At 52.1% G+C, this 18,705-nt stretch overlaps 1 protein-coding gene and 1 non-coding gene across 2 annotated transcripts in view; both read left to right on the top strand.

The window, feature by feature from the left end:
• The window catches only part of ITGA11 (integrin subunit alpha 11), a 110,221-nt gene that overhangs the window by 30,420 nt on the left and 61,096 nt on the right, over positions 1–18,705 (top strand). The gene's annotated exons all lie outside the window — the stretch shown is intronic.
• Positions 10,592–10,695, top strand: LOC130036379 (small nucleolar RNA U13). The gene has a single exon (XR_008794410.1). It is a non-coding gene; the product is annotated as a small nucleolar RNA U13 (small nucleolar RNA).

The raw sequence follows: 18,705 nt of genomic DNA, 5'->3' as shown, positions 1-18,705 counted from the left end.
TTCCTTCTTTCCTTTCTTTCACATCCTTCTCTCTTGTTTTCTTTCCTCCCCTCTCTCTCTGGAGCGTGTGTTCCGAGACCCAGGCCCCCTGCCCGTGCCCACGCAGAGTCCATCCTGAAACAGGGTTGCTTCGGGCCTTGGGCCAGCCCACAGCGCTGAGGCCGGCGCGGCCCTCGGCCAACCATGGCATGCTTTCGGGGTAAGACCCACGCTCTCTGCAGTGGAAACGCTGAAAGGGGCTCCTCCTGGCTCCCAACCTCCAATAAAAAAAAAAAAAAACTAAATTGGATTGGGGCAGTTCAGAAAGCCAGAGATGTCTGCCAACTCAGCATCCGCGTCCCCGGCCCACCGTCCCTCACCTCCCCAATAGTCTTTGGGTCCCCCTCCACCCGTCTGTGCCCTCAGTGACCCCATGGGCCTGCATCAGCCCTGAGCAGGGAAGGGAGAGCCCTCCACTGGAAAGAGAGAGAGCGCACGCACAGGCTGCTTGTCACTCCAGCCGAAGGACATTCCCTGGGCCTGGCCCAACTCTGCGATTATCCTGACACTGGGGGAGGGAGGCGGTCGGCTACTCCAGGACCCCCATCACTACCCAGCCCCCCCAAACTGTGCTACCCAGACCGCCAGCGAGGCCTGGCTTTCAGCGGGCACAGCATGTGAGGAAGGAAGTGGACAGTCTTAGGATCACACGTGGCCAGAAAGACCAAGGGTCCCACGCGTCTTCATGGGAACCCATCACCACACATGGAGCTGTTTTCTCCAGGCCTGGGTTGAATGCCTCCTCCTCACTGGCCTGTACTGGAGCCCAATGGCCCTCGGGAGGGTGCCTCTCCTTTCCCCTCCACTTCAACGCCCTCCACTTTCCCTCTCAAAATAGTTCATCCTTGTGCCGCCAAGATGAGGCGTCTGGAACCCAGAATACAGAGGCTTGGGAGCGTCATGGAAAAGTGGAAAATGGGTGACTAGAGTGATAGCACAGCGGGTAGGACATTTGCCTTGCACGCAGCCGACTTGGGTTCAATTTTCGGCATCCCATATGGTCCCCCGAGCACTGCCAGGAGTAACTCCTGAGTGTAGAGCCAGCAGTAACCCCTGAGCATTGCTGGGTGTGACCTTCCCAAAAAAAGAAAATAAAAAGAAAAGTGGAAAATGAAGGAGGGGGCAGTGAAATGACGAAGCCAGAGCTAAGGTGGAGTGGCCGGCCAGCACCTTTGATTGTCTAAGTTAGTCTGTACATTTCGAGCTAGGCATGGACATACGGCAGAGGGCACGGAAGGTTCTGGTAGGTTCTGGAAGTCTGGGCCTGACTCAGCTGGAGTCCAGCTCATGCTGGATCTTCCTGTTGTAGGGGCCTTGAGTCAGCGGCATTTTTCTGCCGTACTTGGTCCTGCCCTTGCACAGTTTGGAGGCCCACTCTGAAGCCCCTCAGGAGGTGGGCCGTGGCCTGTGGCCCCTCAGCCTCTCCTATTTGCTGAATCGACATTTCTGTGGCTTGTGTTGGCTTGTTTGTTTGGGGTTTGGGGCCTCACCCAGTGATGTTCAAGGCTTCCCCCTGCCTCTGCACTCAGGAGTCACTCCTGGTGGTGCTAGGGGACTCTATGGGGTGCATGGAATTAAACTTAGATCGTCCCAATACAAGGCAAGCTCTTTGCCTGCTGTGCTCTTGCTCTGGCCCTGTGCGTTGGGAATCCCAGGGCACCTTGTGCAAACCTCTCCTGACACCCTCGTGTGTTGTGGCCCAGCCTGTCTTTCTTCCTGGCTTCTCCAAATTAGAATCTTCTGTTAAGAAAAACCTCCCCCGTGCAGCAAGGAGGAAACTCCCTCTGAACTCTGGGCCAGACGGAAAATGCTTCGAAGGATTTTGCAGCGTCAGTTATTCCCCGGTGGGAACTTGGGGCTGCCTGGGGGAGCCCGAGGCTGCTCCTGTGCGCCCTGCCCCTTCCCTAGGCCTCGGCGTCACAGCCACCCGCAGATGGGGAGGCGGGGGGGGGGGGGGGGAGGGCTCTTCCCCAGGGACTGACATGCTAGCCCAGCCTTTCTGACAGAGCGTGGATGGTTCTGGAAGTCTGGGCCTGGCCTGACTGGAGTTCAGGAGCCCCAAACTGAACCTTCTTCTTGTAAAGGGGCCTCTAGCAGTGTCTTCTATGTACCAGATGGGACCCTCCTACTGTCCCCGCCGAGGTTGGGGGCCACTGCACAGCCTCAGGCAGGTGGGCCAGACCAGGACAGTGTGGTCTGGACCAGACTCATGGCACAGGGCTGTAGCAGTGCAAGCCCGGGTCCATCCCCATGCCCAGGTATGGTCTTCGAGCCCTGCCAGGGGACGCCCAGAGCACCGCCGACATAGCTGGGGGGTGGGTAGGTCTGCCGCCTCCCAGAGTGAGGCTAAACTCATCAGCATCTAAGGAGGCTCCCGCCACAGTGCCCGACTCATCAGCCCTCTAGTATCCCCGCCTGGCTGAGTGTCACTGTCTGCCCACTCACAGGACAGGCTTGGAGAACATACGACCCACACCCAGAGCAGCCACTGTAGCCCTCTGGGTCTCCCCTCCTGCCTTGCTCCTGCTGTCACTCACTCCCACGGTTGCATATCAGATTGTGAGCACACAGTGAAGGTCACTCCCTCGTTCTGGCAGCAGAGTCCAGTCGTCGTCCCCTGCAGCCTAGGGGCCCCACCTCCGTGGCTGGGGGCAAGTGCCTCCCTGTTTTCCCATCAGACATCCTGCCCACTCTCTGCATGCTGCCCCGCCCTGCCCCACAGTCTTCGGCCCCGTAAGCGTGGACCCAGGGCTTCTCAGAGCTGCGGGACAGAGTGGCCCATCAACCAGGGAGGAGGCCTAGGAAGATCAGCAACCCCTCAGCCTGTGCAAACCAGATTCCCTGATCTCGGGGTGGCAAGTCAAGCTCTCCACACCCCGGCCCAGCCTCTCTGCAGCCAGCTTCTGGAGGCAGAGGGTCAATGGACAGCCACAGGGTGGACTTGAGCTCGTTCCCTGGCCATGACTGGGACGGACCTGCCCCCGCCCCCACCCACACTGTCCATTTTGACCGGGCAGTCAAGGCTGGGCTGTGGACAGCCAAGAAGGCGAGAAGGGCAGTGAGCAGCCTGACCAGAGGAGAGGCCATGTATGTTGGCACCCTAGTGGTGTCTCATTGTCTGTCCACGGCTGGTGGCTTAGGGCAGCATGAGGTGGCTCTGTGGCAGGAAGCTGGTCCCATGAGAGCCCCTGGGTCTGTCTGTGCTGGGGTCCCTGCCCACCAGCTTCAGCAGGTCCCACCTGGGCCCCGCCTCTGAACCCCAGGGGCTCCCCCAGGCCATGCCTGCCCAGGGCCTGGGCTCTGCATCCCTCCACGCACATTCTTGAGAGCTGGTTCCCACCAGCCTGGCCCCAACTCAGCCTCACTGGCCCCTGAGTCCCCCGTGGCCAGAGCCCAGCCGGTCTTGAGAACCAGCTCTCTGAGCTGGGCCAGTCCCGGTATCTCCTTGTATAGAGGAAAAACTGAGGCATTGTCACAGCGGGAAGTAGTAGGTGACAAACATCACAAGCCCAAAACCGGAAGAAAGAGTTTTCGCATTGGGCCCTTCTCTGCTTTCTCCACAAGGCCTGAGCCTTTGCAGGAGCCCCTGGGCGTGAGGATGGGGGTGAGGGGTGCCTGGGCAGCCCCTCTGCAGGGTGTCAGAGTCGGAAACCCCTGCCCCACACCCCAGCAGCACAGCCTGGGCCGTGACCTGGGCTGTCGGGTGTGGGTCCAGCCCCCCGACTGACAAGAACCCCCATGCCGGCATGAGCCAAGGGTGCACTGGGAGCTCGCCATTCTGCAGAGCAATCTCAGCAGGCGACCACGTGCTTTTGTTTCATTTTCAGAGGAAGTATTTGTAAAACTGGGAGGGCAGGACTGGGAGAAACAAAACAAAACTCAAAGCGGGACTTGGAATATCGAGGAGAATTGAGCTGCTCTCTGCCTCTTTGGGGGGGGGGGGGTAGTCTGCTAGGAGGTGAGAACGGTGCACGTTCTCACCTCCTAGCAGAGAGTGGCCTGCCCAGACCCCCTCAAGGCTGGTGGTCAGTCTGCAAACTCCAGCTTCAAGAGCTCCACCCAGCTCTGCTCTCAGCTGCCGTGAAACTCAGTGGGAGGGGGCTGGAGCAAGACCACAGTGGGAAGAGTGTTTGTCATGCATGTGGCCCACCCAGGTTCCATCCCCGGCACCCCATATGGTCCCCCAAGACCCCCAAGAGTGCTCCTAGGCACAGAGCCAGGAGTCAGCCCTGAGAACCGCTGGGTGTGGCCTCGGAATTTAAAAATGAGTAGGAAGACTCAGTGTGTCTTTACAAAATGAGTTACGCCACCATTTCTGTTTATTCATTTAATACTTATTCAACCCACGGGGCTGGAGCAATAGCACAGTGGGTAGGTTATTTGCCTTGCATGCGGCTGACCCGGCTTCGATTCTCAGCGTTCCACTTGGTCCCCCGAGCACCGCCAGGAGTGATTCCTGAGTGCAGAGCCAGGAGTAACCCCTGAGCATCACCCCTCTCCCTCGCCCAAAAAATGCTTATTCAGCCTTAACTGGGTGTTCTGAGAACTTTGGCCAGCATTGGGGAGATTTTTTTTTCTGACTTTATTTAGACACCATGGTTTACAAAGTATTTTTGTGGTGGTTTGTTAGAAGCATTCAATATTCCAACCCCAATCCCACTATCACTGTTACCTTCACTCCACCATTGTCTCAGTTTCCCCAACCACCCCTCAAGCCGAACCTGTAGCAGGAACAAAATAATTTATCTTATATTGTTTGTTTCCACTAACTGACTAACAGAATGTTCAAAACTATCTCAGTTGGGGGCTGAAGCGATAGCAAAGTGAGGAGAGTGTTTGCCTTGCATGCAGCCGACCCGGGTTTGATTCCCAGCATCCCATATGGTCCCCCCAAGCACCACCAGGAGTGATTCCTGAGTGCATGATCCAGGAGCAACCCCTGAGCATCGCTGGGTGTGATCCAAAAAGAAAAAAAAAATCTCAGTTGAAGAGAATTAGAGAAAATTGTTGTATCTCACCATGGGGTCCTTGTCTCCGGGTTTACTAAGCTGGTGTCACACGTTAAGCCTTCTGTGTTCCTGTTTTTGTTCGTTGAGATTGTCTGGTTTCTGCGTTGTATCCCATCCAATCTGGGGCGCTCCTACTGGGAACTTAGTGTCGGAGAACTTGGAGATGAAAATCTAGAATATTGAACTGGACGGTTAGCTTGGCGGTAAAATATGTAACTGGAACTGGCAGCTGGGACTTCTGAAAGTACGAGGAGGTGGGGGGAGTTCCCCCGCCCCAGCTCCAACAAGGCCTGGAGTTTTCAGCCACAAAGACCCGTGTACCTGGAGTTTTCGGCAGATCTGGTTCTCTGTGGCACTCAGTCCTGAGGCAGTGGGGTCTGGCCGGGACCCTGGTGGCAGCTTTGGTGTGTGGGAATGGCCGTCACAGCTTTGTTTGGGTGGGCACTGGCCTGCTCCTCTCTGAGATCACCCTGAAGTTCCTCTGAGGAGATTTAAAGATGAATCAGAGTGTTCCTCTGCCATCTAAAGGCAAGTTCTCAGAAAGAGAGGGAAAATAGACAAGTACAAAGTATCCCAGGCACTGAGAGACCTGTGAGATCAAGGAAGGCTTCCTGGAGGAAGAGGAACCACAGGGCAGATAAAATGGAGTCAGTCTGCTAGTTTGGAGTGAGGGGGGGCCTACCCAGGTAGAAGAGGCAAGAAGAAGTAGAAGTGGAAGTAGAAGAGAAAGGAGAGCGCTGGGTGCAGGAAGACCAAACAGAGAGCCCTGTGAGAGCCTGCTGATGGTGAGGAACCAAAGCGGCCAGTATATGCCCTTCGGCGCAATGCGCCTTCAAATTATTTATTTAATTATTTATTTATTTGCTTTTTGGGTCACACCCAGATATGCTCAGGGGTTATTCCTGGCTCTGCACTCAGGAATTACTCCTGGCAGTGCTCGGGGGACTATATGGGACCTGGGTGGGCCGCGTGCAAGACAAACACCCTACCTGCTGAGCTATCGCTCCAGCCCCACAATGCACCTTCAAGTGGGTCACCAGAGTCCTCTGTGGTGGCCGTCCCTCCCTGTCCCACTGATCTAAGCACTGACACACCTTGAGGAAAGTTCTGGAGGGAGGCTGGCGTAGACTTGGAAGTTTCAGGAACAGAGCAGAGGTCACTGTGGAAACAGCTGAGTGCTTGGCCCTGGGCGCCATGCCCAGGGCAGGGCTAGCAAACCCTCACCCACACCTGCACAGCTCTGCCCACAGCCTTTGCGCCAAGACTGCAGGATTGTTGGCTCGTGTGTGAGGTTTTTTCCCTAACAGATGTGATTCATCACACCACTTTACTTATTTTATTTTGTTGTTGGGGGGGGGGGGGGCACATCCGGCGACGCTCAAGACCTTATTCCTGGCTCTGACTCAGGAATTACTCATGAGAGGGCTCTGGGGACCATATGGGATGCCGGGGATTGAACGTGGGTCAGCCGTATACAAGACAAATGCCCTTCCCACTGTACTTGAGATTTGTAGTTGCTCCAGCCCCTCGTATGATGAGGTTTTTAAAGCACCTATAGATTTCTCAAGGGGGGGGCAGGAATACTGAGTCGCTGGAGCAACAGTGTAGCAGGTGACATGCTCACCTTGCAGGCGGGGAACACAGTTAGATCCCAGCTCCACATATGTTCCCCCGAGCCCACCAGATGTGGCCCAAAATCCAAAAGGAAGAGTAAACCCCAAGGGCTGGAGAGGCGGGGAGAGAGAGAGAGAGAGAGAGAGAGAGAGAGAGAGAGGGAGGAGAGATAACAGGGATTAGGGAACCAGGCAGGGTTCGATGCCCAGCATCATCTCCTTGGCCCACGCCCTAAGCTGCCAGCCCAGTTGGCTGAGCATCACGGGAAGATGCCTCCAGCCCCCCTGAGCACCACTTGGGAGAGCCCAGAAAAAAAGAACTGCAGCCATGCCAAGATCTACCCCTAGGAGAAGAGACACAGAAAATGGTACCATAGTATGACCCATGTAGAAAAAGGGGTGAGGCTATTGGACCCCACTAGACCAGGCCCTACCCAGGGCTGTGCCGCCGAGTCAGGGAAGCATCCGGGGCTCATGCCCTCAGTCCACTTTCCATCCCTGCTCCAGTCCCACATAGCCACTGTGGGGTTCAGCCTGAATCCCCATGCTTTGTCCACACCCCGCTTAGCTTTCAGAACCTGCCAGGCCATGGGCTACTCCTCCGCTGCCCAGAGTCAGGATCAGGCCCTCGAGGCAACCTGCTCACCCCTTGGAGTCCGTGCCCCAGGGCAGGCGTAGGCAGAAGGCACTGGCACTTCCTGTCTGCTGGTGCTGGCCACAGTGCTCCCTGCAGAGGGAGCAGGACCCACCAGTGTTCCCCACGTCTGGAGGGCCTCTGCGGGGCTCCGATGCTGCTGCATGAACCCCATTTCAGCACCAGCAAAGGCAGGAACCGCTGACCTGCCCTGCGGTAGCACTGTGAGGTGGTCAAGGACCTGCAGGGGAGGCGACAGCAGGGTCTGGGATGATCCTCAGGCCCTCTGCATGACCACCGCCCGGCCAAAGCAGCAAATATTCTTTAACTAAATGAGTACCTTTTATCAGTTAAAATAGGCTTATTTGGGGGCTGGAGCGATAACACAGTGGGTAGGGCGGTTTGCCTTGCATGCGGCCAACCCGGGTTCAATTCCCAGCATTGCATATGGTCCCCTGAGCACCACCAGGAGTAATTCCTGAGTGCATGAGCCAGGAGTAACCTCTGAGCATCTCCAGGAGCGACCCAAAAAGAAAAAAATAAAAATTAATAAATAGGCTTATTTACTTGGGGGTCACATCTAACTGTGCTCAGGGGTCACTGGTGACTCTGTCCTTGGGGAATCACTCCTGAAAGTGCTCAAGGAGTATATCAGGGGTTAAACTCTGGGCTTCTGCCTGTGAAGCCTGCTCTCAGCCCACTTAGAAAGACCCCAAAGAGGGTTAATCGAATAGGGGGTGGAGAGTTAGTACAGTGGGGAAGACATTTCCCTTCCCTGACCAGGGTTCAATCCCCAGCATCGTCTATGGACCCCGAGCATTGGCAGGAGTGATTTCTGAGTATCATCGAGTGTGGCCCACAAAATAAAAAACAAAAATCAGACAATACTTTTCCTCCCAATATTTTTTTAAGTTTCAGTCACAATGATTTACACTAGTGTAAATTTATTTTTACGTTTATTACTAGTCAGGTTTCTTGAATAAAGCATTATAGAAGCATGCCTGCCCCAAGTGACAGCTTCCCACCAGCACTGTCCCCGTGCCCCCGCCCCCACTGTGCCTCCCTCACTCCAATCCCCAGCAGACAAACTTCCTACTAGAACCAGTCCCTGGGTGTCTTTTGGGCAGCCATTCCTTTACTATGTTTCTTTCTGCCCCAGATGAGCGAGTTCATTCTGTGTCTGACCCGCTCCTGCTGACTCATTTTAGCAAGGTACTCTCCGTGCTCAACCACTGAGCAGCAAGTCTCACGATTTCATCTTTTCTTGCGGCCGAGCAGTATTCCATGTGTGTATGTACCGTAGCTATCCAGTCAACTGTTCTCAGGCACTTGTGTTGTTTCCAGAGTTTGGCTGGTGTGGATAGTTCTGCAATGAACGTGGGTGAGCAGACGGCTTTTCTGAATAGAACGGAACAGAGCCAAGGAGCAGAATTGCGGGTCTTAAGGAAGCTCAGTTTCTGGTCTTTTGAGAACTGTCCATATTGTCTTCCAAAGAGGTTTGACCCGTCTACGCCCCTGCCGACAGTGGGCAAGGGACCCTCTCCTCACACCCCTGATGCATGGGTGCCTTTACTTTTGGAAAGTGCCAGTCTGTGCCCGGGCTGGCCTAGGCCCCACAGTGAACAGCGCTGCCTTGAGGCCCACACTCAACCCCAGGCCACACATGCAGTTTCTGTGTCTGAAGCCCCCCTCCTGCTCCCTCAGCAAGTCCTGAGAGCCCCTGATACCTGGGCCTGGTCTCACCTGGCTGAGTGAGAACCCCTGGAGGTTCCCCAGATTACAGCCCAAGGCCCCGCCCCTAGAGCTCCCCCAGTCTATGGTGCCCAGGAAGGGCTGGGAGAACCGTTCTGGAAGCATCCCCCAGAAGCTGCAGATCACCAGCAGGCATGGGGAGGTGGGTGCTCAGCCCTCAGGCAGCTCCCAGAGAGCATCACAGGGTGGAGGGACATGGTGCAGGTGTGGCCTGGGCTGGGGCACGGGGGTGTGGCTGAGCCCCATGGGCATGGGCACGTCCACGCTAAAGGCTAGGCGGGGAGGGAGCCCCAGGCACAGGGTGTGCAGAGCGCCAGCCTGAACCTTGCTCCCTGTCTGGGAGTTCAGCCCATTAGACAGCTCTGAACACTGAGGCCAGGCAGTGCACTGGGTGAATCATGTCGGTCCTTTCGTCTGTGTCCTCAGCAATCCCAGCAGGTTTGTGCACATGTGCAGACAAAGGACTGTGATGGTCAGCATCAGCCACTGCAGGCACTCAGGGGTAACCATCCCAGGAAGCCAGCAACATTCGATATGGGGGACCTGCTCCGTGACCGGCCCTGTTCCGGGTGTTGGCGCTGCAAAGCAGAGCCCTGCGCCCTGGGGTCCTGGCAGAGCAATTCTGCTGGGGGACTAGGTTGCTGTGGGCACCAGCGAGGGGCTCCCGGAGCATGCATGTGCTCCGAACAGCACGGGGAGATAGGCCACGGGAGTGACAGGTGGCAGCAAGGACCTCGTCGGAGATGGCGTCACAGCACCGTGGCCTGAGAGCTGAGCCGGCCGTGGGCAGCGGGTGTGTGTGGAGCGAGTTTGAGACTTGGTGAAGGATTCCCTGCAATTGTTCCACAATTACAAAATAACGTTTCTTCCTTGTCCCACTCAGCAACAAAACAAATACAGAAACATTTTTTAACAATGTTAAGTGGAGATGTGACATGTGAGCCAGCGAGGCTGTCAGTTCTGTTCTCAGTACAGATATGAAAAAAATCATTGGAAGTGCAGGAACCTCCACTTCCAGCCTGGGGAGAGGCCTGCTTCAGGCTGGCGCCTTGGGGCCCAATAGCGCCCCTTTTCAGCTTAGTCCCTGCAGCCACCTGGCCTGTGCTGTATCTTCGAAAGGCCACATCATAGCCCCTGAAGCACTCAGCCACGCTCAGCAGAATTCACCCTGCCCACAGCTGTCTCTCCTGCCACGGGGTGATAACAGGCAGAGGAGACAGGACAGACCTGCCTAATCCCTCAGGATCTTCCAGTGGGTAACTGCAAACACTCAACCCTGGCATGACAGAACACCAGGAAACAAGTTGGGGAGACACCCACCAACCTCAGTGAGTGACAACAGTATCACCAATACAGAAACAACAGCACCAGCAAATCCTCAGACAGGGTCTTTAGTGACTCTCTGATGAGGATGTCTGATGAGTTCAAAGAAACGGTAACACAGGGAGTCAGCTTAAAACACAAGAAAGTATGAGAGTAGAAAGGAAAAAACTAGTTTAGTCAGAAATGAAGAACATGGTCGGTGCTATTGAAACTCAATAGGGATTATTTTCCAGCTCATAAGCAGGATGATTGGGTGCTCACACGTTGGTCTGAAATGTGCCTCCCTTAGATCTTGTTACACACTTGGCACATTACCCACCCAACGTGGAAAAAAAAAATAACACCTCAGTGGAAGCTCTGAGCAAAAGATCAGGAGCTCCAAGATGAGAAGGAAGAAACTGCTAGGAAATAGCAAAAGGTGGGAAATAGTCTGAAAAGAAATGAACAGCATACTAGAGAACTATGGGATGAGTTCAAGAGAAACAATATAAGAATTAGCAGAGTCCCTGAAGAACAGGAAGGCAAATTCGATGACAAAATAATAGTTAAATAAATCATAGATAAGAATTTCCCAGAGATGAACAATTCAGGAGCCAAGATCCAAGAAGCCCAAAAGGACCCAGTAAAAAATAACTCATATAGAAAAACTTCAAGACACACAGTGCTCAGTGACGGAAACCACAGAGATGGAATACTGAAAGCAGCAAGATCAAAAAAGGAACTTAAGGGGGCTGGAGTGATAGCACAATGGGTCGAGCGTTTGCCTTGCACGCGGCTGCCCCGGGTTCAATTCCCAGCATCCCATATGGTCCCCTGAGCACCACCACGAGTAATTCCTGAGTGCAGAGTCAGGAGTTAACTCCTATGCATTGCCGGGTGTGACCCAAAAAGAAATTTTTTTTAAAAAAAAGGAACTTGCAAAGGGAAGTCCCTAAGACTTACAGCAGATCTAGCAAATGAGGCTCTCTGAGCCAGGAAAGAATCAAGAGATATAGTGCAAAGCTCAGGGAAACGAACACCTCACCAGAAGCCTCTATCCAACTGGACTATCCTTCAGATTTAAAGGAGCGACAGAGAGTTTCACGGACAGGCAACAGCTTAGGGAATTCAGATCCTCGAAACAAGTTATGCAGCTTTAAAATATCTTTAGATGACAGGACACACATTGCCATCACCAGCACTGGGCATGACCTCACCACAGCGCACGTGTCTGCCCTCTGCTAGATTAAGGAAGCATGTTTGCACCAGATCGCTGGGGGACCTTATACACTTTCAGAACGAATCAACATCTCATCTGTATTGTTCTATGTCAGATCAGTTTTTTTTTACATTCAGATACTTTTATTTTAGGTGCTAGGGTTAAAACTTATTTACATAAATGAGAATAGGTACTATATCACATTGTATTGTATTAAATGATTTGAATTTCTTTACATATGTTAAAATCATATAGGAATTAATCATTACAAATGGGCTTTTTGGTTTTTTTAAGCATTTTTTTTAATTTTTATTAGTGGAACACCATGAGGTACAGTTGTAGACTTACAAATTTTTGTGCTTGGGTTTCATTTATACAATGATCAAGTACCCATCCCTCCACCAGTGCTCATTTTCCACCACCACCGGTCCCAGTATCCCCCCTACCCCCCATTCCCCCACAAATGGACTTTCTGGAGCGATAGCACAGTGGTAGGGTGTTTACCTTGTGTGCAGCCAGCCCAGCTGAGCCGGGTTTGATTCCTCCGCCCCTCTCAGAGAGCCCAGCAAGCTACTGAGAGTATCTCACCCACACAACAAAGCCTGGCAAGCTACCTGTGACGTATTCAATATACCAAACACAGCAACAACAAGTCTCAAAATAGAGATGTTACTGGGCCTGCTCGAGCAAATCAATGAACAATGGGAGGACAGTGTTATTTATTTTTTTATTTTATAACATAGTTTACAATATTTCATTGCATTTAATATTCAAACACTAATCCCACCACCATTACATCTTCCTACCACCATATTTCAGGTGTTTCCATCCCAAATCCCAATCCCTGCCCCAAAACAGAACAGAAATAATATATTTTGTATTGTTTGTTATGAAAAACCACTGAAGATGCTACAAAAACGTTTCCTTTGAGGAAAGAGGGTGAAGATTGTTGTATTTCACCCAGGGCCCATTAAGCTCTTCTATAAGAGATAACTAACATGTTGTTGGAGGTTGAGCCTTGTGTGATTTTATATACATATCTGTAAAAAAATACATATTTCCCTCTAAGATTGGTTACTCCTATTTTGAACTCCATCAAATGTGGTGTGGTGCTCTTGGAGTATGGGTAGGGTGTGTGGTATGAAGTGTCATGTGGCTGCAAATGTGGCCACATGGTCCAGGAAAACATTTACTCATGGGTGAGACTCGACCCAAGTGTGTGGAGAACAGCCATGAGCACAGTGGCAGTTGAGTTTTGGAGGTTTTCGGCTGCTGGGGCTGGGTCCCTTGGTGGGGGGGCGGGAGGGAGTGCTCTCACCAGAACCCCTTTGGGGCACCCTAAGTGAAACAGGCTGGTGCTGGGTCCATGGGCATGGTTATGTGAGTGTCATGTTATGCCCCCTTCCGGGAGAGAAGGACATGCAATCTGGATGGTGGCCGTTGACAAGATTGTTTGGCACCAGCCAAAGGTGGCTTATGGGTCTGACTGCTGATTTGCCAGAGACAGGGGGATATGGGCAGAGGATCTCCATACAAATAGACTTGTATTGATTTATTTTTTTAATAATTCTGTTTCCCATTCCTTTAAGTTTTGTTAGGGTAAGTGATATGAAATAAATTTGTTATAGGCCTCCTAAGGTGGTTAGGGGTGGAAGGGAACAATACAATAATCGTGCTGAATATTGCATTCCTGAAAAAGCTCATTATGAATATTTTATAAATCACGGTGTCTTAATAAAAGTAAAATGATTCTAAAAATGTAATTAGTAGTGAGATCAGGAACCAGAGAGCAAGAGTACAACAACTGTTTTGCAGCTGATCTGGGCATGATCTCCAACACCTCACACAGTCTTCCTAGCTCCTCCAGGACTGATCCTGGACTGAACACAAAGTCAGGAGTAAAACCTGAGCACCACTAGGTGTGGTCCAAAAACAAAAACAAAAAAAGTGGAGTCAGAGAGCACACGAGAAGGTTAGGTGCTTGTCTTGCATGTGGCCAATCCGAGTTCAATCCCCAACACCCCATATGGTCTCCTGAGTCCCACCAGGAGCTATTCCTGAGTGAAGAACTAGGAATAAGCCCTATACACAGCCAGGTGTGGCCCAAAAACAAAACTAAAAAGCAAAAGGCAAGAATGCAAGGATTCCTTTCTCTACACTGTCCTCTGGTTAGAAGCAGCCCCGTGCAGGTGCATTTGGGGAACTCCATGAATATGTGAGAGCAGGAGTGATCAGTAACAGGAAATAATGAATTAAGAGGGTATAGAAGCACTAAGTTAACATCTTAGGGGCATCGAGAGCAGCTGGATGAAAGAAATGTCTAGAGGTGAGACAGATGGTTCAGCTGGAAGGGCACTTGCCTTGCACATGGCCAACCCAGGTTTGGTCCCCTGAGCACCGCCAGTAGTGATCCCTGAGCACAGAACCAGGAGTAAGCCCTGAGATCCTCCAGGTGTGGCCCAAAGCAAAACAAACCAAAATAAAGAAGCGTGTGCTACATCCTACATACCATTTTATATTCACCTAGAGTCTGTGCAGAAGGAGATGCACTGTAGGGGGCTGACTCCTGAGATCCTAGCTGCTGGCAATGTGAAGCACTCCAGGACGAGTCCAAAGCCCGAGATGCTGGCAGTCATCATCCTGCTCCTGCCTGAAGAGTAGACATTTCTGCTATCCCTGATTCCACTTCCCAGGCTCTCAAGTTGAGGTCTCTGTTCTTCAGCAGAGTTGCATTTTGGGGCTAATCGGCCCTTCAAATGATTGGGCAAAGCCTGCCACATTGGGGAGAACAATCTGATAGACTCAATCTGCCCTCTTCAAAGTGAATCACGCCCAAAACTACTTCACAGACATATCCAGAATAACGTTGGACCTGCGGCCTTGTCAGACATTTGGCCTGGAGCACATGGTTTGCTCACGGAGGCCTGGGTTCCATCCAGTGGTCCCTGAACACTAACAGGGGCAGACACCATGCCCCTGAGCACTGCAGTGTGTGACCCCCAAACCAGCAACTTACAGAATCATGACTGAGCAAATATCGGACCCAGCCAAAGTGGTTCATGGCATGAACCATCAAAACAAACATTTCACTAATACACAAAGGATTCTTGTGTGACTGGAGTGATAGCACAGCTGGTAGGACATTTGCCTTGCACGCAGCCGACCCAGGTTCGATTTCCAGCATCCCATAGGGTCCCCCAAGCACCGCCAGGAGTAATTCCTGAGTGCATGAGCCAGGAGTAACCCCTGTGCATCGCTGGGTGTGACCAAAAAAGCAAAAGAAAAAATAAGAAGGATTCTTGCTTGTGGTGGCATGGGGGTTGGGGGGGGGGGGGGACAGGGTATGGCAAGGCAGGACAGGGATTGTGCTGACTAATGGAGGATCTGTATCTTCCAGGGGTCCCAAAGCCCCTCCAGCAGCCCTGGGAGGCCTGTGGGCAGCTGCAGTGGGATCAGTCCCTGCACTGGCCCCAGCTAGGGCGGCCCTGCCCCCACCCAGCTCTGCCGGCTTTGCTGTGCTCAGCACTTTCAGGCCCATCTTGAACACATTAGCCACCACTCTCGCTGGCTGGAGGCGATCACATTTTCCACGCGGAGGGAGCGAGAGAAAAGCCTCACTGCCGGGGCTGGCTCTCCTCTGCCGGCTCCCTCAACCTGCGGTGCTCCAGGCCTGGGTCCTTACCAGGCCTCAGAACAGGAAAATGTGCCCAGAGAGCATGTAGCCGGGGCTACGGGGGGTGGGGGGTGGCATAGGGGCGGGAAGCCTAGGAGCGGGGAGGGGAGAAGATGAGAAAAGGGAGCCAGAGGATCCCGAGGGGAGGGGGCTTTACAATGATAAAGAGAGCACTGGACACAGAGTCCCGGTACCGAAGACCACATCCTGCTCAAGGCACCCAAAGTGATCTCTTGAGAGTATAAGATGACCGGGGCAGGGCGGCAGCAGTAGAGGATCAGGGCTCATGCTTTGTGAATGCAAGGCCCCCATTCTGATCCCTGGCCTCACATGGCTCCCCGAGCATCTGCAGGTGGTTGACCTGATGACCCTGAAGCAACAGCCAGGTGGTTCCCCCCCTCCAGCATGTCATCATCCCAGGCACCGAGCCTGGCAGCCCACTCGGTGAAGCATGACCAGAAGCAACACCAGAAACCCTGAGTACTACGTGGGGAGCCCAGAGGGAGAATCAGCCATCTCCACCTCCCTAGGAGTGTCCCCAGGGGCTGCCACTGCTGTGGCAGGTGCTGAGAGGCTGAGCTGAGGGGCACACACCTTCCCTCTGACTCTGCCTGGGAAGCATCACTTGGAAGTTTCCAAGCACCTAGGTACGGGCTTCTGTGCTCATGGTCTCCACTCTGCCCGATGCTGTTAAGCGCAACTGCCCCCACCTGTACAGACATTGACTGGTACATTGCTGGGCAGGGCCTGGAGCACCACCCTCACAGAGCACTGCACAGGGGTCAGCACCCATGTGCCTATGTTCTGCCTCAGACTCAGCACTGCCCTGCCCTGCTCCTCCAAGACCGAGGCTGAGTGAGAACCCCACATCTCCTTCACACTGACAATGGCTGAGGCACCAATCCAGGTAGCCGGGAGCCTTTGGTTGCAGGCGCCCTGCCCGACGGGCTGCTGGAGTCGGCATGCTTGGAGCAAGAGCACGTCTGCTCCCACAAGCCTGGCCAGGGCACAGTAGTGCACTTTGACTTGAAACACCAGAGGGAAATCGTGTGTCCAATGCCTGTAAATGTACCCAGCATTCACGCAGGAAGAACCGGCCCCTAACGGAGCATGACTGTGGGACACGAATCAGCTCCCCTCTTACTGAACTTATCCTATAAATTCTATAAATTCTCACTATAAATTCTGTATAGAGAAGTAGATTCTCCTCTATACAGAATTTATAAGGGTAACTTTAACTATGTACTTTTAATTGCTCAAGCAGTTTGTTTATAGTTAAAGGTACTGAAAACTCAAACAGGCTTACACCGTAAAAAGAAAGAAAGAAAAAAAGAAAGAAAGAAAGAAAGAAAGAAAGAAAGAAAGAAAGAAAGAAATTGTTGCTTACATCCGAGAAGTTCAGCATCAGTGCCTGCTTCAGGTATAACTTGATTCAGGAGTTCACAATGTCTTCAGAATATCCACTTCTCTCCATCCTCCCACTTCTCGGTGCATCAGCTCAGACCGACCCCTCATCCTCACAGGTGGCTGCAACAGTTTCAGGCCTGCGTCCACACAGTTCAGCATCCAGGAAAAAAGGGATTCTATGTACTGAACTTCCAGGAAGTCCTATGATTCACTCTGATAAACACATTAGCCTGTGTCAGTACAGTGAGGTAGAGAACCAGCCTCACTGGTCTTGATCCTTAGAGAAGAGACAGAGCCACATTCCCTAGGTCCTCAAAGAGATGTGGGAGTCCCCTGGGGAAAAGGACATGGAAGTCAGGGAAGGTAACGGTGCTGACCATGGAGGGCAGTCGGCTCACCCTGCCATGCCTCTGCACAGAAGGCAGCCTCCCAGCAACCCTGTGCCAGGCAAAGTCAGAAGTTTCCAGAACAGTCTCTGCTATAGACAGACAGAAGCACTGATGGGTCCCCGCTGCCAGCAGATGGGGCCTGAGTTTCCATGGGAAAGCCCGGGGTAATCAGGGAGGGCTTCCTGAAGCAGGCAGGATTTTGTATCAGCTCTTAAGGAGATGATCTCCACCATGGGACAAGCAGGATGTGCTAAACAGTGCAGTAGAGTCAAATGACCACATCCTGTGTCGGAGATAGTGCAGAGGCTAAGCACTTGCTCTGCATGTGGTCGACTCCAGTTCAGTCCCTGGCATATGGTCTCCCAAGCACCTCCAGTGGGGAGCCCTGAGCACTACCAGGTATGGCCCCCAAGGAAAATCAAGTCCTGCTTTCAATGTATCTTTCATCTGAAGAAACAAGACTGTTGATGTTCCAGTTGTTCACAAGAACAATTTACACAGGAATCTTCCCTGTTGAGCTACACTTTACCTTTTTCCTAATGGGAATGTCACCCCTGAAAAGGTTTAGGGCCTGGAGTAACAATACAATGGGTCGGGCACTTGCCTTGCACATAGCCAACCCAGGCTCGATCCCTGGCACCCTACAGGGATCCCAGAGCTCCCCCTGTGATCCCTAAGCACAGAGCATGAAGTAATCCTGGGTGTGACCCAAAACCAAAAAAAAGAAAAAAGGTTTAGAGACCGAAATTGCTTTGAAGGAAGAGCAGGGTGTCAGAGGTGACAAAGAAGCTGAGAGCATGAAATGGAATGAAGACAGCCTCTTCGACAAATGGCACTGGGGACACTGGAGAACCCCGCAAAGATTAGAGCTGGACCCATGTCTCACACTTTACACAAAAGTTCACAATTCAAAGTGGATCAAAGATCCAACCAAACACTGTAGAGTACATTAAGGAAAATATAGGAAGAATGCTCCAAGATTTGGACCTCAAAGGAGTCTTCAGTGATCTGTTATTACTGGAAAAGGCAACAGAATGAAAAGTAAATAAATGGGATTAAATCACATTAAAGATCTCCTGCATGGAAAAAGAAACACGGGCTGAAACTAAAGAGAGTGGGAGAAAATATCTCCATTCAACACATCAGTACAGGGTTAACCTCCAGGATTTATACAGTACTCACAAAGACCAACAAAGTAGTATCCTCTCAATGAGTGGGGGAGAACATGAACAGGGACTTCTCTGAATCAGACAGATGGATCGCCAGTAAGAGCATGAAAGAATGCTCGTCATCACTTTCCATCAGAGAAATCCAAATCAAGATGACAACGGATACCATCTCACACCAGCGAGAATGACACATATCAAAAATAGTAGAAACAATCTGTGTTGGTGGGTATGTGGTGAAAAAAGAAATCTTATCCACTGCTGGCGGGAATGTTGTCTGGTACAACCCCTGTGGAAACCAGGACGGAGAGTTCTCAGCGAACTTAGAATTGAGCTTCCATATGACCCAGCAATCCACTTTTGGGTATCTATCCCCAGGACAGAAAAACATTCATTCAGAAGAACATATGTACACCATTACTCATTACAGTCCTCAGTACAATAGCAAAGATTTGGAATAAACCCTTCTCCAACAACAGATGAATGGATTAAATGGATTATG

Source organism: Sorex fumeus, unplaced genomic scaffold (genome assembly GCF_029834395.1).
Source record: "Sorex fumeus unplaced genomic scaffold, SorFum_2.1 ptg000063l, whole genome shotgun sequence".
Lineage (NCBI taxonomy): Eukaryota > Metazoa > Chordata > Mammalia > Eulipotyphla > Soricidae > Sorex > Sorex fumeus.
This window is presented reverse-complemented; position numbering and strand designations above follow the sequence as displayed.